At 39.8% G+C, this 18,887-nt stretch overlaps 1 protein-coding gene across 2 annotated transcripts in view; it reads left to right on the top strand.

The window, feature by feature from the left end:
* Positions 1-18,887, top strand: part of FSTL5 (follistatin like 5) — a 2,810,134-nt gene that overhangs the window by 1,124,730 nt on the left and 1,666,517 nt on the right. The window lies entirely within an intron of this gene.

The raw sequence follows: 18,887 nt of genomic DNA, 5'->3' as shown, positions 1-18,887 counted from the left end.
TGGGGGTCAACAAGCCCACCAGGTGCTTCCAGTAAGCGCTACTGCGCTGCGTTGCAGAGAGGTGGACTCGGCCGTGCCCCTTTTTACACCTCTCTGCAACGCAGCACTGTGGCGCTTACTGGAGGTACCTAGTGGGCTAGTTGGTCCCTAGGGACCCTCAGGATCAAAGGGAACTTAATCTCCCAACTTAAAACGGCCACAGAGCGTGTTTGCACAGTGGTGAAGGGAGGGGACAGGGCTTGAGGTGACGTGTGCAAACACGCCCTGTGGCGCGTTTTAAGGGGTAGTTTTAATCCCCCTGCCCTATTATATACCAGGGGTTTACAGAGGAGGTCATGCTAATCACATGGGAACCCCAACACATAGTGTTCCCTAGTGTATGTAGGTGTTTTCAGTGTCTTTTAACATAGCACTGGCTCTAGGACTGGTTAGTCAGACTCAGTTACCACCGTCTGAAAAAGTTGAGGGTACAGGATGATTTTGCAACAAGGCTTCTTTCTGCTCTTCTGTTTGTTCTTTCTGCACGTTTTCCTTCTTCCTGCACTCTTCTTCGTCTTTGAGGACTTCTGTTGCTTCTTGCTGCATTTCTTTTTTTTCTTTCTGTGCATTTTTTCTTCTTTCTTCACGTCCTATTTCTGTAGGCATAGTTAGAAATTAGCACGGAAAAAACCATAGGTTTCAGGCACGTTATAGTTAGGAATTAGCATATAAAAAAACCTTAGAAATTCACTGAAAAAAACATAGGTTTCAGGGGAGTTATAGTTAGCTGGACATTTCACTCGTACAAAACTATTGAAATTCCCCTGTTATAGTTAGTTCAGCTAACTATAACTCGCGCACCCGCAATGCACTGCTTATGACGTCACATATTACATCACTCCTCATTTGACATGTCATTAGTGATGTCATGAGTGATGTCACTGACCATGTCATGAGTGATGTAATATGTGATGTCATCAGCAGTGCATTGTGGGCGCGCGAGTTATAGTTAGCTGAACTAACTATAACAGGGGAATTTCAATGGTTTTGTACGAGTGAAATGTCCAGCTAACTATAGCGCCCCTGAAACCTATAGTTTTTTCAGTAAAATATATATATGTGACTCTGGATGTCTGAGTCATGAGCGGTCCATCAGAATGGCATTTATTTTGGCAACGAAGAACGCTTTGCATGGCTAACCCATATATGGTTTCAAATTTGAATATTTACGAGTTGGCAGAAGGAACGCTATTACGAACTGTGGCTTTAAACTGAAAACTACTGATCCCATGATACTTTGCACCACGCTAGGCTTCACCTGTGGCCAATAAAGGTACTTGTGACGTTATCAGTAGCTTCTTGCCTTTGATTTTACTGCCGCTTGTGCCTGTGACCAAGGACAGTTGCTTGTCTAAAACGCGTAAGGCGAATTGATTGATGCCATTGTATCGCTGTCTGCACTGCTGCCTTTGGAGAAAGTATGCTGTTGGAGAGTGCATCCTAAAAGCCTAGGGCACTTGTGAAACTCAATAAAAGCACGGCAGCCTAGCCGTGGGGATTGCACCACCGCGGAAAATGCGGGCCGGTGACTCTGGATGTCTGAGTCATGAGCGGTCCATCAGCATGGCATTTATTTTGGCAACGAAGAACGCTTTGCATGGCTAACCCATTTATGGTTTCATTTTGGCAACGAAGAACGCTTTGCATGGCTAACCCATTTATGGTTTCAAATTTGAATATTTACGAGTTGGCAGAAGGAACGCTATTACGAACTGTGGCTTTAAACTGAAAACTACTGATCCCATGATACTTTACACAACGCTAGGCTTCACCTGTGGCCAATAAAGGTACTTGTGACGTTATCAGTAGCTTCTTGCCTTTGATTTTACTGCCGCTTGTGCCTGTGACCAAAGACAGTTGCTTGTCTGAAACGCGTAAGGCGAATTGATTGATGCCATTGTATCGCTGTCTGCGCTGCTGCCTTTGGAGAAAGTATGCTGTTGGAGAGTGCATCCTAAAAGCCTAGGGCACTTGTGAAACTCAATAAAAGCACGGCAGCCTAGCCGTGGGGATTGCACCACTGCGGAAAATGCGGGCCGGTGCCTCTGGATGTCTGAGTCATGAGCGGTCCATCAGCATGGCATTTATTTTGGCAACAAAGAATGCTTTGCATGGCTAACCCATTTATGGTTTCAAATTTGAATATTTACGAGTTGGCAGAAGGAACGCTATTACGAACTGTGGCTTTAAACTGAAAACTACTGATCCCATGATACTTTGCACCATGCTAGGCTTCACCTGTGGCCAATAAAGGTACTTGTGACGTTATCAGTAGCATCTTGCCTTTGATTTTACTGCCGCTTGTGCCTTTGACCAAGGACAGTTGCTTGTCTGAAACGCGTAAGGCGAATCGATTGATGCCATTGTATCGCCGTCTGCGCTGCTGCCTTTGGAGAAAGTATGCTGTTAGAGAGTGCATCCTAAAAGCCTAGGGCACTTGTGAAACTCAATAAAAGCACGGCAGCCTAGCCGTGGGGATAGCACCACCGCGGAAAATGCGGGCCGGTGACTCTGGATGTCTGAGTCATGAGCGGTCCATCAGCATGGCATTTATTTTGGCAACGAAGAACGCTTTGCATGGCTAACACATTTATGGTTTCAAATTTGAATGTTTACGAGTTGGCAGAAGGAACGCTGTTACGAACTGTGGCTTTAAACTGAAAACTACTGATCCCATGATACTTTGCACCACGCTAGGCTTCACCTGTGGCCAATAAAGGTACTTGTGACGTTATCAGTAGCTTCTTGCCTTTGATTTTACTGCCGCTTGTGCCTGTGACTAAGGACAGTTGCTTGTCTGAAACGCTTAAGGCGAATTGATTGATGCCATTGTATCGCTGTCTGCGCTGCTGCCTTTGGAGAAAGTATGCTGTTGGAGAGTGCATCCTAAAAGCCTAGGGCACTTGTGAAACTCAATAAAAGCACGGCAGCCTAGCCGTGGGGATTGCACCACCGCGGAAAATGCGGGCCGGTGACTCTGGATGTCTGAGTCATGAGCGGTCCATCAGCATGGCATTTATTTTGGCAACGAAGAACGCTTTGCATGGCTAACCCATTTATGGTTTCAAATTTGAATATTTACGAGTTGGCAGAAGGAACGCTATTACGAACTGTGGCTTTAAACTGAAAACTACTGATCCCATGATACTTTGCACCACGCTAGGCTTCACCTGTGGCCAATAAAGGTACTTGTGACGTTATCAGTAGCTTCTTGCCTTTGATTTTACTGCCGCTTGTGCCTGTGACCAAGGACAGTTGCTTGTCTAAAACGCGTAAGGCGAATTGATTGATGCCATTGTATCGCTGTCTGCGCTGCTGCCTTTGGAGAAAGTATGCTGTTGGAGAGTGCATCCTAAAAGCCTAGGGCACTTGTGAAACTCATATACATTTATATATATATACATATATATATATATTCACTGAAAAAACCATAGGTTTCACACATGTTATAGTTACGAATTAGCATTTAAAAAACCTTGCAAATTCACTTAAAAAACCATAGGTTTCACACATGTTATCGTTAGCTGGACATTTCACTCGTAAAAAACCAATGAAATTCCCCCGTTATAGTTAGTGCAGGCAACTATAACTCACGCGACCGCAATCCTCTGCTGATGACGTCAGATATTACATCACTGATGACATATGTGTCTTTATGAAAAATAAATATTTGTAATATATGTATAGCTAAAGATTAATGGAAGAAGACATGGGTAAATAATTTTCTACAGTTTAACTGTTTATTTATAAATATTTTATTCATTAAATAACATATATTTTTCCGGAAATCTCAAAAAAACATTTTTTAATTAAAACTGAAATATTGATTAATTCCAATTTTTTTCGCAGTCGCGCACTCAAAGTGTACACATCACGGTGGGTGCGCGCATTCTAGCCTCCATTTTAGAAAAGTCATGAAGGATCCGCGTATGGTGTGCGACGGCTGCGTGTTTTTCAGTTACATCATATACATTTAGTATCACGTGATATGCGCGATTGGTATGCGACCAGTCTGCGACTCCTCCTCCCGCGCATTCGCGACACATGCGCATTACGGTACAAGATGTTTGCGCGCTTGCGGGTCCCACGTGACATCATATACGTGCTGGGGCGCGCTGGGTGCACGACTCCCGCAAAAAAAAGTATGTTCCAAAATGATATGTATGTGTCTTTAATATACATATTAAGCCAAGAGATTATGTAAGATATTCATCAAAATAATATATTTGTACTTATAAGAAACTTATATTATTTTTAAATATATTTCGCGAAGTCGGGTGCGTGCGTCGTGAGTGCAGAAAACCAGGTCAGCAGAGCTGCTGTAGAGCCAGAGAACCAGGTCAGCAGAGCTGCTGTAGAGCCTAAGAACTAGGTCAGCAGAGCTGCTCTAGAGTCAGAAAACCAGGTCAGCAGAGCTGCTGTAGAGCCAGAGAAACCAGGTCAGCAGAGCTGCTTTAGAGGGAGAGAACCAGGTCAGCAGAGCTGCTTTAGAGCCAGAGAACCAGGCCAGCAGAGCTGCTTTAGAGCCAGAGAACCAGGTTAGCAGAGCTGCTTTAGAGCCAGAGAACCAGGTCAGCAGAGCTACTCTAGAGCCAGAGAACCAAATCAGCAGAGCTGCTTTAGAGCCATAGAACCAGGTCAACAGAGCTGCTCTAGAGCCAGAGAACCAGGTCAGCAGAGCTGCTGCAGAACCAGAGAAACCAGGTCAGTAGAGCTGCTTTAGAGGGAGAGAACCAGGTCAGAAGAGCTTCTATAGAGCCAGAGAACCATGTCAGCAGAACTGCTTCAGAGCCACAGAACTGGGTCAACTGAGCTGCTTTAGAGCCAGAGAACCAGGTCTGCAGAGCTGTTGTAGAGCCAGAGAACTAGATCAGCAGAGCTGCTCTGTAGCATAAGAACTAGGTCAGCAGAGCTGCTCTAGAGCCAGAGAACCAGGTCAGCTCACCTGCTGTAGAGCCAGAGAAACCAGGTCAGCAGAGCTGCTTTAGAGAGAGAGAACCAGGTCAGCAGAGCTGCTTTAGAGCCAGAGAACCAGGTCAGCAGAGCTGCTCTAGCTGACACTGTCTGACTGACACTGACTGACTGACTGACACTGACTGACTGACACTGACTGACACTGATTGACACTGAGTGACACTGATTGACTGACACTGACTGACTGACACTGATTGACTGACACTGACTGACTGACACTGATTGACTGACACTGATTGACTGACACTGATTGACTGACACTGACAGACTGACTGACACTGACTGACTGACATTGACTGACACTGACTGACTACTCTCTACTACTCTACAACTGACTCTCTACTACTCTCTCTCTACTACTCTCTCTCTACTACTCACTCTCTACTACTCACTCTCTACTACTCTACTACTCTCTACTACTCACTCTCTACTACGCACTCTCAACTACTCACTCTTAACTACTCACTCTCTACTACTCTACTACTCACTCTCTACTACTCACTCGCTACAACTCTACTACTCACTCTTTACTTCTCACGCTCTACTACTCTCTACTACTCACTATCTACTACTCTCTAATATTCACTCTCTACTACTCACTCTACTACTTTCTACTACTCTCTACCACTCACTCTCTACTACTCTACTACTCACTCTCTACCACTCTCTACTACTCACTCGCTACTACTCTCGACTACTCACTCTCTACTACACTCTCTACTACTCTCTCTCTACTACTCTCTACTACTACTCTCTACTATTCACTCTCTACTACTCACTCTCTACTTCTCTCTACTACTCACTCTACTACTCTCTGCTGCTCTCTAGCACTCACTCTCTACTACTCTACTACTCTCTCTCTACTACTCACTCTCTACTACTCACTCTCTACTACTCACTCTCTACTACTCTCTACTACTCTCTACTACTCACTCTCTAATACTCACTCTACTACTCTCTACTACTCTCTCTCTACTACTCACTCTCTACTATTCACTCTCTACTATTCACTTTCTACTACTTACTCTCTACTACTCGCTCTCTACTACTCACTCTCCACTACTCACTCTCTACTACTCGCTCTCTACTACTCACTCTCTACTACTCACTCTCTACTACTCTCTACTACTCTCTCTGCTACTCACTCTCTACTACTCACTCTCTACTACTCTACTACTCTCTACTACTCGCTCTACTACTCACTCTCTACTATTCTCTACTACTCACTCTACTACTCTCTCCTACTCTCTACCACTCACTCTCTACTACTCTACTACTCACTCTCTACTACTCTCTCTCTACTACTCACTCTCTACTACTCACTCTACTGCTCTATACTACTCACTCTGTACTACTCTCTCTACTACTCTCTACTACTACTCTCTACTATTCACTCTCTACTACTCACTCTCTACTTCTCTCTACTACTCACTCTCTACTTCTCTCTACTACTCACTCTACTACTCTCTGCTGCTCTCTAGCACTCACTCTCTACTACTCTACTACTCTCTCTCTACTACTCACGCTTTACTACTCTGTATCTACTACTGTCTACTACTCACTCTACTACTCTCTACTACTCACTCTCTACTACTCTCTCCCTACTACTCACTCTCTACTATTCACTCTCTACTACTCACTCTCTACTACTCACTCTCCACTACTCACTCTCTACTACTCGCTCTCTACTACTCTCTACTACTCACTCTCTACTACTCACTCTCTACTACTCTCTCTGCTACTCACTCTCTACTTCTCACTCTCTACTACTCTACTACTCTCTACTACTCACTCTACTACTCACTCTCTACTATTCTCTACTACTCACTCTACTACTCTCTCCTACTCTCTACCACTCACTCTCTGCTACTCAACTACTCACTCTCTAATACTCTCTCTCTACTACTCACTCTCTACTACTCACTCTCTACTACTCTCTACTGCTCACTCTCCACTACTGATTCTCTACTACTCGCTCTCAACTACTCTCTACTACTCACTCTACTACTCACTCTCTACTACTCTACTACTCTCTCTACTACTCACTCTCTACTACTCACTCTCTACTACACACTCTCTACTACTTGCTCTCTGCTACTCGCTCTCTACTACTCTCTAGTACTCACTCTAATACTCACTCTCTACTACTCTCTACTACTCTCTCTCTACTACTCCACTACTCTCTACTACTCTCTCTCTACTACTCACTCTCTACTACTCACTCTCTACTACTCACTCTCTACTCACTCTCTACTACTCACTCTCTACTACTCTCTACTACTCACTCTCTACTACTCTCTCTACCACTCTCTACTACTCTCTCTCTACTACTCTCTACTACTCACTCTCTACTACTCTCTCTCTACTACTCTCTACTACTCACTCGCTACTCACTCTCTATTACTCTCTACTACTCACTCTCTACTACTCACTCTCTACTACTCTCTACTACTCACTCTCTACTACTCTCTACTACTTTCTACTACTCACTCTACTACTCACTCTCTACTACTCTCTACTACTCACTCTCTACTACTCACTCTCCACTACTCACTCTCTACTACTCACTCTACTACTCTCTACTACTCACTCTACTACTCTCTACTACTCACTCTCTGATACTTTCTCTACTACTCTCTACTACTCACTCTCTACTCTCTATTACTCGCTCTCTACTCTCTACCTCTCTACCTCTCTCTCTACTACTCTATACCTCTCTACCTCTACCTCTCTACCTCCACACCTCTACCTATACACCTCTACCTCTCTACCTCTCTGTACATGCACACATATGCATATATATATATGCATATATATGCATATGAATTTATATATGTATGTGTATATATATATATATATATATTCACTGAAAAAACCATAGGTTTCACACATGTTATAGTTAGCGGAAATGTTACTGATAAAAAACCAATGAAATTCCCCCGTTATAGTTAGTGCAGGCAACTATAACTCACGCGACCGCAATCTTCTGCTGATGCTAATACTGTATTTAGACACTTATTTGCCCATGTCTTCTTCCATACATTTTTAGCTATACATATATTACAAATATTTTTTTTTCATAAAGACACATATGTCATCAGCAGAAGATTGCGGTCGCGTGAGTTATAGTTGCCTGCACTAACTATAACGGGGGAATTTCATTGGTTTTTTATCAGTAAAATTTCCGCTAACTATAACATGTGTGAAACCTATGTTTTTTTCAGTGAATTTGCAAGGTTTTTTAAATGCTAATTCCTAACTATAACGTGTGTGAAACCTATGGTTTTTTCAGTGAATTTGTACGGTTTTTTAAATGCTAAGTTACTTTACGCCATTCGTGGCGTGCGCGCCCACTTAACGCAGTTAGTTCCGTGCGCGCACCGTGCGCGCACAGTGAGCACGCGGTGCGCTTCGCGCACCGCGCGCCCACTTTACGCAGTTAGTGCCGTGCACGCACGGTGGGCACGCGGTGCGATGACAAAGCAAGAAAGCACGTCAACAAATCTGTTTCTGCTTTCCTCCGTGACTATGGTATGGGTGCCATTTACCACAACAACTTGCGTTATGACATGCAAGACATTTATAGAGGAGATGGTGTGCACTTCAATGATGAAGGGAACAGAGTCTTCCTCTTGAACCTTAGACTCTGCATCGGTACTTACTTGTAGGTACCACTAAAAAATCATTTCATAAACACAACGGCTCTTTTTAGAGCCCCCTAATATCTAAACACTTAAATCTGATTTTCTTTTTTTTTTTTTTTTCTACCATACGCTTACCGTAAGCTTACCGTACGCGTACCCCGTGATTTTTTTTAAAATCAATAAATGTTTTCTTTGTACTTTACAGTCCTTCTTTGACCCCCTCACAAATGTAAGGGGGTCTGTAACTCTCCTCATTGCCCCCTTTTCTTGTTTTCACTCTTTTTTTTCTGAGTGAAATACACAAAATGGCGGCCGCCGCTTCCTGGTTTCGGCCGATTCGAATGTTTACTAAGATCTAAGAGCCAATCAGAATCGCGCTCGCGCACGCCACCGTACGCTTACGGTAAGCGTACGATAAGCGTACCGTAAGCGGGCTCAGATATATATATTGATTTAAAGGCTATTTTCTCTGAATCTACTGAACAGATTTACACCAAACCTACAAAAGGCACTTCCTTGACCTAGGGACTACCTCTCTGCCAAATTTCGAGTAATTCTGTTCAGCCGTTCGGGCTGTAGCTTGTTCTAAAGGTCTTATGGAAAAATGCATGGGGAAAACGCGTTTTGGGACCCCCCTTTTATCTCAGCCCCCGCTTGACGGATCCCCCCGAGACTTTCAGGGTAGGAGCGGAGCGTAGCGCCCCACCTATTTTGAGAAATTCGCGAGGATTCATCGACCGGCGCCAAAGTTATTCAAAATAGAATGTTGAGGTTTTCCTATGGAAAAGGGGTCCTAACTATAACTACCTACTGGCGACCGCCAGTAGGTAATATATATATATATATATATATATATATATATTCACTGAAAAAACCATAAGTTTCACACACGTTATAGTTAGGAATTAGCATTTAAAAAACCTTAGAAATTCAGTGAAAAAACCATAGGTTTCACACATGTTATAGTTAGCTGGACATTTTACTCGTAAAAAACCAATGAAATTGCCCCATTATAGTTAGTTCAGCTAACTATAACTCGCGCGCCCGCAATGCACTGCTGATGACGTCACATATTACATCACTCATGACATGGTCAGTGACATCACTCATGACATCACTGATGACATCTCAAATGACATCACTGATGACATCACTGATGACATCATCCAGTGAATGTGTGTTTTTCTGAAAATTAAATATGTTTTATATATGTATATCTCAAGGTCGATGGAAGAATAAATGGGTATATAAGTGTCTAAATGGATGATTTGTTTTTGAAAAATTGATTGTGTAACTGACTGATTAAGTGTATCTCTCACTTTGTGTATAAGTGGCTGCATGGGTTGGTGAGTAGCTACATGGGTGTCTATATAGGTTATTAGTTGTTTTTTTGAGTATCAGTCTGAGTGTCTGTATGGTACGGTGGGGGGTATTACGTAGTGCATAGATGCATGAATGAGTGACTCACTGTTTGTATGTGTTGAAGACAGTATGTGTGCAGGACTGTATGGGTGGATGAGTGTGTGTATGGGTGTGTTAGTGAGTGAATGACTGTCTCAATAGTGTCTTCAGGAGTAACTACATATGTTTTAAACTAGTATATGTGACTATTGGTGTATATATGTGAGTATATGTGAGAGGGAGAGATTGAAAGAGTTCCTGTATGAATAAGTATGTGTTTCTGTAAGTGATTGTTTAAAAGACTAAGTATGTGTAAGTTTCCGTAGAAGTAAGTATGGTGGTGTGTGTATTACTGTATATGCAAGTAAATGTATGTTTTATTCTTTATTAGCATGAGTGACTATGTGTGTGAGTAACTCTATGGATGAGTGGCATTGTGTAACAGGATGTATAGATGTATGAGTACATATGATGAGTGAGTACATGTATGAGTGACTGTATAGGACTGTTGGTGAATGAGTGGATGTGTATGTGGATCTTAGAATTACTGAAGAGGTTGTTGTAACTGGTATTGTTATGTCCATTGTTTTGAAATTTTTAGTCTCTATTTTTGAATGTGTGTATCAAAGCTTATATTAAGGTGAGAGGAGGTCTGCCACTCTATCACAAGGATGATGTCATCAGTGATGTCATCAGTGATGTCATTTGAGATGTCATCAGTGATGTCATGAGTGATGTCACTGACCATGTCATGAGTGATGTAATATGTGACGTCATCAGCAGTGCATTGCGGGCGCGCGAGTTATAGTTAGCTGAACTAACTATAACGGGGCAATTTCATTGGTTTTTTACGAGTAAAATGTCCAGCTAACTATAACATGTGTGAAACCTATGGTTTTTTCACTGAATTTCTAAGGTTTTTTAAATGCTAATTCCTAACTATAACGTGTGTGAAACCTATGGTTTTTTCAGTGAATTTCTAAGGTTTTTTAAATGCTAATTCCTAACTATAACGTGTGTGAAACCCATGGTTTTTTCAGTGAATTTGCAAGGTTTTTTAAATGCTAATTCCTAACTATAACGTGTGTGAAACCCATGGTTTTTTCAGTGAATTTGCAAGGTTTTTTAAATGCTATTTTTTTTTTTTATTCTTCATTTTTTTCAAACATATTTTTAATTTAATTTTCTTATCTTTTATAAAGACTATGCTTAAATTTTTAAAATCCTTAAATATTTTTTTTATATATATTTTTTAAAATAAACATGTAAAATTTATTTCCAGATTTTTTTTTTTTTTTTTATAGTACGCGTACCGTAAGCTCACGGTAAGCGTACGGTTTACGCAACGTCCGTAATCTATCTACGCTGCTTGCGTATAGTTACGTACTTTGCGTAGCCGCGCGTACTGCGCGTGGGACGCGTGCGCGCTTACGCAACACGCGCACGTTACGCGGAAGTGCCGGGGAGTGACTGTTATGCGCATGCGCGCAAGCGCGTGTCTTTTTTACGCGCACGCGTACTTTTTGCCGTAAGCGTACCGTAAGCGTACGGTAGGTCATGTGATCTTGAAACACAACTTTTGATTGGTTGAAAGTACTTTCAGTTCTAGAACTCTCCTACACCACACCCATTCCCCTAATTTCTGCTTGTGATCCCTTGGGAGAAGGAGCTGGTTTGTCTTTGGGATACGATGGCAGAACAGCAGAGCTCTTCTGAGAGTGAGGCTAGCACCAGCAGCACTGTCTTGAGGCAGAGAGCGAGGAAAGTAAAGCCTTCTTATGTTTGGGATTATTTTACTTTTCCAGAAGGCCAGCAAAAGGTGAATGCACCCTTAGTTACTTGCAAGCTGTGTCAGCGTGTACTTTCTAGAGGTAATCCTAACAGGAAGTATTCCTTTGGGAATCACACCATGAAGAGACACCTCCAGGATGTACACAGAAGGACACATGGTCATCTTTTTGGAGGTAACTCTTCAGAAAGACGAGCCAGTACATCCACAGCAGCTCAGCCTGGACCATCACCTGCAGGGCAGACTCCTTCTTCTGCAGGTCAGGTGAGCCCTTCATCTGTGGGGGGAGAATCTCCTTTTGCTGGCCCTCTGGAAATTAACCCTCGGTTTGCGAGGGTTGAAGTACGGTGCGCCACTTGTCACGATCTAATTACTTATAGGGAGACCAGTGTTTCCCTGGTGAACAGTAAAATAGATCAGCACACTTGTCGTACCGTCTAATATTCCCAATCTTTCTTTCCTCTGTCCCTGCATGAACACAACGGTTCTTTTAAGAGCCAACCTTATCTTTCATCTTTTTTTTACATATGTTTTTAAAAACTTTTTTTTTTTTTTTTTTACCGTACGCGTACGGTAAGCGTACCTTTTTTTTTATTTTTTTAAAAAAACACTAAAAATCATTTATCACATTAGAAGGTCCTTGAGAGACTACAATTATTATTATTGACTTACCATACTCACTCAAAAAAATATTTATTCATTTGTTTTTTTAAAAAATAGTTTTTAAAATGGTTGTAGTTTCCGAAAATTTTCTATATCGATCTGAAAAAAAAGAAAAAAGTATTAATATTTTTAAACCATTTTATAATACAGTACACATATTTACATTTTTTACCAAAAAATATTTTTGCCTTATTTTTGCTGTTTTCAGAATATATTGCATTTCACTATAAATTGTGAAAGCAATTGCATTCATCATTTTACAGCGGGCAAAAAAAAATAACAATCTCAAAGATTGTATTAAAAAAGCCCAGAATCTCTTCTCACTTAAACTTATCATTACAGAAATGCATATTATTCTAAAAAAATATCATCTAAAAACAATACTTTTTTCTTTAAAATACCGTCTGATATGTTTGTTTCAGAAGTATAATCACAATATTATATCTCAAATAACTCCAAAATACATCTGATTTTATTTCCTTTAGGCCAAATAGTATTTTTTTTTTTTTCCTGGAATAAATTTCCAAGGGAAAACCATTAAAATTCTAAAGTTTAATCTGTCCAGATCTCACCAATTCTCTGTAACATTTTGGTTCACGAAAATTTTTTGAATAATTTATTTAGTCCACAATAGAATTGCTTACTTTTCCACATGGCCAAATAGTAATTTTTTAAATCATTTTTGAAAAAATTTCCAATGGCAGTCCAATAGCATTCCAAAATTTAAAATGTGCAGAAGTTACCGATTATCTCTAAATTATTGGTTTTTCAAAATTGCATTAAAAATTAAAAAAGTCCACATTACAATTGGTTATCTTTCCTTTAGGCCAAATGATAATTTTAAAAATCTTTTTTCTACAAAATTGCAATGGTAATCCAGTAAAATGGTAAAATTATTTTGTCCAGATCTTGCCAAATCTCTCTAAAATTTAGGTTTCAGGAAGATTAGATAGGAATTTGCTAAATCAAAAGGCAAACGTTGTTTGAAAATCAATTGGGAATCATTACACAGTGTCCAGCCTTTTTCACATTTTAGATAAACTGTGTAATGTCCAGAAGTAACAGTAGGTCCATCATGGAAAATTATTGCAACAGTTACAAAAGTTTTTCCTGAAATTGATAATTGCTGTCCTGTAAACTTCTTTATTAAAGTATCCAATTTTGATCCATCAGCTCTACATCGTTGCATCATTAAAATTACATACTGTCCGTATTCCCTTAAAATTAATGTTGATAACATGTCAGAATTACACTCACCACATTTCATGCTATGATTAGCATCTTTAACTAATTTTGCAAAAGTGACTGTTTTACTCTCTGGCAATGTCAAATAAATAAACCTTTCATTATCAACAATAGAGCCACATATATTATAACAATTATCACAACTATGTTCCCATTTATAAGAGAGACCAAAAAAAATGTCAATGGGAACTCCTTCTTCTTCCACTACCTGAAGAAAATACATCAAAAATTCGTGTGCATCTTGCTGTTCATTTTGAGAAAACTGTGTTCGTCCTGAACATACATCTAAAAGTTTTCTAATATCAGTAGCACTTTCTATTTGAGTTTTATCTTTACTCAGCTTTTGAAAAAGGAGACTGAGCTCTGAACAGAATCTTTTTCCCTGATTTACTATTATCTGCTCTTGCAAACTTTCCAGATAAAATGCAACATTCAGCACTACATTAGCGTAGCAGTTGACACCAGAGCTATTTTCAAAATGACATCCTACAACCTGTTCTTCATTGTCCTTTTTCTTTTTGTTTGCAATTACATCACTCCTCTTTTTTTTCCTCTTCTCTACATCCTCATTACAGATATTCTCATTTCTCCTTTTACGAGAAACTACACGTTTCTCCAACACAGGATACTGACCTAAATGAGGAGCATAGCTTCTTCTTAATCTATTATACTCCTTTACACAGTTTGTATCAGCACTAACTTTTGAGTCATCAAAGTCTATCATGAATAAACCTGATAATGTTTTGACTCGTGACAAAGCTACATATGCCATACCTTCTTTGAACACAGTTGAACCAATGTTCACAAATGCACAATCTACAGTCAATCCTTGAGACTTGTGGATAGTTACAGCATATGCTAGTGAAAACGGAAACTGCTTCCTACGTACATATAAGTCTTTCACAAGCATGAAACGAACTGAACAACGACAAATGTCTTTAACTTCCTCTATCTGATCAAATTTTATTTTTAAACATTCAATTCCATCTTTTTTCTGATAATTAATAAAACCCACAACTCTTCCCATCGCTCCATTCACTAAGCCTTTCTCAACATCCAAATTTCTCCTTAAAAACACTCTACAGATCATGCAAACATATAGATTTTTTTCTAATCCTGCTGTTTTGGAGATGTTCTTCTCTAGTGAGTCCAATTTATTTTTCAGTTTGCCTGTTACTGTGACAGTAATTCTTCCATCCTCAATTTTGTCCACTGCTTCCAATTTCCTGATGTCTTCCTTTTCCAATTTCAAAAGCTCCTCATTAAATATTGAGCATTCACGTAGAGTTGGCATTAAGCAGATGACACTTTTGTTTTCTGCAATATTCTTGTATATTTTCTCTGCAACTATTTCTTCCTTTGGAAATAAATTATGTAGCAGCCGACTCTGTAATGCTTTTTTCCCAACTTCTGTGAGTAGTCCAATCCTGATATCTTTCAGAATACTTCCATATTCTTCATCGTTTGCTTGCCTCATATTAGTTGTAAGTTCCTTGTACTCAAAGAAGGACCAAATATTTGTATTTCCAATGCTTCCCAATGACTTCTTCGTGTCTTCATGTGTCACAGTATTAAACACTGGTTGTCCTTTAACTGGAGTAAGTTGCAAAAGATCCCCAAAAACTATGACGTGTTTTCCACCAAATAACACGTCATAGTCTGTCTTCAAAATTTGCTGCATTCTTAAATGCACAAAGGCAAGCATTAAGTTCGATACCATGCTCACCTCATCAATAATGAGAACTTGCATCTTCTTCAATACTCTTGAAACTTCCAAGGATGCTTCTCCAGTTAGCTTGTTGAATTGTATTTTGTTCTCATGCTCCACTGGTAACATTAGCAAACGATGTAAGGTGATTCCTTTTATGTTATATGCTGCTAACCCAGTTGGAGCAGTAACCACACAAGACAAAGTAGAATCCGTTTTTTGCTTTAGGTAGCTTCTGATGACTTTAATTAGGAAACTTTTTCCAGTGCCAGCTTGTCCGCTTACATACATCCTGATTGGATGAAATGATGTGCATGAGCACTCTTTTTTTATATGTAGAAATCCGTGATCAATTTTGTTTTTGATCTCTTCATAAATTTGTTGCTGCTCTTGATTCAGTTGTCTTTCCAAATTTTCTAAGTCTATAAATTCTTCTTGAGCTTGATTCATAGCCGTTTCCACTTCATTCATGGCTATTGATGCTTCATTTTCAACGATTGGTTGTCCTAGGGGATCTTGACTGTGTGTTCCTGAACTTTGGCTGTCCTGAGAACTGTCTCTAGCTATTTCTGCTGCAATTGTAGTTTCCTGTTCAATTTCTTCATTTAACATTTGCAGATAAGTTGAGAATGTACTGCATTGTATGCTGTCTTTGCAAGCATTAAAAGAATCTTCATAGCTCTGGAATTCTCCCAGTAGTTCATCCTCTGTACGCCATGGTTTAAACAACTGTAAAAGAGCCAAGTAGTAAAATTCTTTCTTGTCGGTAGTGTCGCAACTCAGCTTCCGGTGATTTATCAAACTTCCTTTGGTTTGCTTCACCAAACATCCTTCTTCACCAACAACTTTATATTTTCCACTGTTGATGTCTTCTGCAGCTTTCCGTGAATAAATGTAGTTCTGTAACACTTCATAGAGACACATGTTCTCCAGATGATGACTTCTCTTGGGATAATATGTGTCCAACATGTTTGTTTTCAATATGTCTGTACTTTCTGGGTCATTCTCAGCCAAATATTCAATTTCTCCAACAGATTTCAGTACCCGATTTCTCATTGCTGCAAGGCCTAAACTTGCCCAAATTATTCTTCTTGACTTCGAGTAGAGACTTGCAGAAGATAACCTATCTGAACATTCGTAGGATCCAATTTCTCGATGCGATAACATCTTCAAACTGAAACTGTACAGCTTCTTACTGACAGTCTTCTCGTGAGAAATCTCTTCCCACATTTCCTTCAATTCTGTTTTTTCTGATTTCGTAATGTAAGACGTTACATATCGAGCAACAGCAATGGAATTGTCAGCAACATACTGTATATCCATGTTAGCGTTCCACATGGATAAAATGACTGGGTTGTAGTCATTTATATTTTTTGATTCTTCTTTTCTTTTAAGGTTGTAGGTATTCTTAGGTGATTTTCTTGTGATAGTATGTCTCACAGCTGACATAAAACTGTTGACTCTTCCATTTGTAAGAACAGGTCTAGGAAATCCAAATCGACATTTAGTGTAGTATTTTTCTTTGCTCTTGTATTTCCGTCGACAGTATTTTCCACACCGATGACTTTGGAAACGTAGAACTTGCTCCTTTAACTTGTTCTCTTCTGTGCTTTTAGGTATAGCACATGTTGCATATTCTTCAATGTAAGATAACACTGCTTCATCAGTATCAGTTCCAAACTTTGGGGCATCCTTGATCCACAGCAGCATATGAATATGAGGAGCACCTCTTGCCTGGTACTCTTTTCTCCAAAAGAAATCCACTACTTCTCCAAGAGGTGGATTTTTTTTATTGCAGATGAAGGACATCATAGCCTCAAATCTATGATTGAAATATCTGCAAACATTAACCGGATCCAATGAGCACAGTTCTCCTGCTGTCTTGTATTCGATGTTTTTAATGTTTGAATTGGCCTCTCGTAGAAAATCCAGTAAATCATCCCAAGCGTACTCGGCACAGCTTAGGGTAAGGAACCATGTTGGTGTTCCTAAATTGCGTAACATGCATTTTAGTTCACCATGGCGTCGGTACCAATATTCATTTGTCCCACGCTGACAAGCCATCAGATTGATCAGTTGTGTTTCCAAATGATCATCTCGGTGCTGCACTTTCTCCATAAAATCCTTAGCAGACACATTTTGTAAATGTACTCCACTTTTTAAAATGTGATTTACTGCATAAGACAGTGCAGACAAGTCGCTTTCAAATAAAAGATGGAACAAATAAGGAATACTTTGTCGAAATCTGGGATCTTCAGCATATAGTCTTGTAGTTCGATACTCTGAAGCTGGAATCTGTTCTGGACGTTCATCGTATCGTCCTCCTTTTCCTTTAGGAAACAGCTGGGGAAAACATCGAGCTTCCAAGCTCTCCTCCCATACACTCACGGGATTTCCTTTTGCTTTCTTCATCTGAAAGAGATCAATATTGTCTCCCATAACTTCTTTCGAATGGAGAGGATGTATGCTAAAATGTTCATAAATTTCTTCTTCCTTTGACTTGTCCACTTTTTCAATTTGTCCAGTTGGTGTTTCTGTGTCTCCTTGTAAATCTTCTTCTTCTTCTTCTTCTTCTATATAAATTGATTCATACCATTTGTTATTTTTTTTCAAATACAAATTTGCTCTTTGTACTTTCCGCACATCTACCAGCTCCTGCCAAATCTTCTTATTCTTTGTAGGTACACCATTAACCAGGATAATTAATGGTTCAGTTTCCAAAGTATCCGCATCAATAGTTTCCATATTTTTTTTCAAATCCAAGGGCAAATACACCACTCTACCTTTTAAACCTCTCAGTAAATCTGAAGGAGGTAATTTACCAGTTTTGGGCTCCATACGTACTATGGTCTGGAACGGATGAACACATTGAATGAGTATAGACTCATATGTATTTAATTCAGAAAGTTCAGCAGGAATAGCATCCAATTCTAAATTATTATGTACAGCTCTGGTCGGCATTCTATTTTCCTCTAACTTGTTGTAGCAGTATTTACAAATACGCTGATCTTCACCCAATTCAAAACAATTTTCAAGAAATATATATGTGGCAAAATCCATCCACTTATAATTATCTTCATTTTCACTCTTTCTGTAGAGATCAACATTCCTAGTTTGTTTTCTATAATGAGTTCTGCGGCAACAAATACAAGTAACATTTGGTCTTTCATTAGAGATTATTGCAAATTTTGTTATGTGATCATTAAATGTCTTACTTACACAAGGTTCTACATTCTCTTCCACTTCTGCCTCATTTACTGTGTCCTTCTCTGCACTGTTTTGTTCAGGACCAAAGTAACAAAACTGAATTTCATCAACAACCTTCTCTACATCTGATACCGTTCCTCGGAACAGAGCCCTATTCAATTCATTTAACTTTATTGCTGGACTTTTGGCAAAATACAACCGTCTCACAAACTTTCTC

The sequence above is a fragment of the Triturus cristatus genome, chromosome 2_2 (genome assembly GCF_964204655.1).
Source record: "Triturus cristatus chromosome 2_2, aTriCri1.1, whole genome shotgun sequence".
In the NCBI taxonomy this organism is placed as follows: domain Eukaryota; kingdom Metazoa; phylum Chordata; class Amphibia; order Caudata; family Salamandridae; genus Triturus; species Triturus cristatus.
This window is presented reverse-complemented; position numbering and strand designations above follow the sequence as displayed.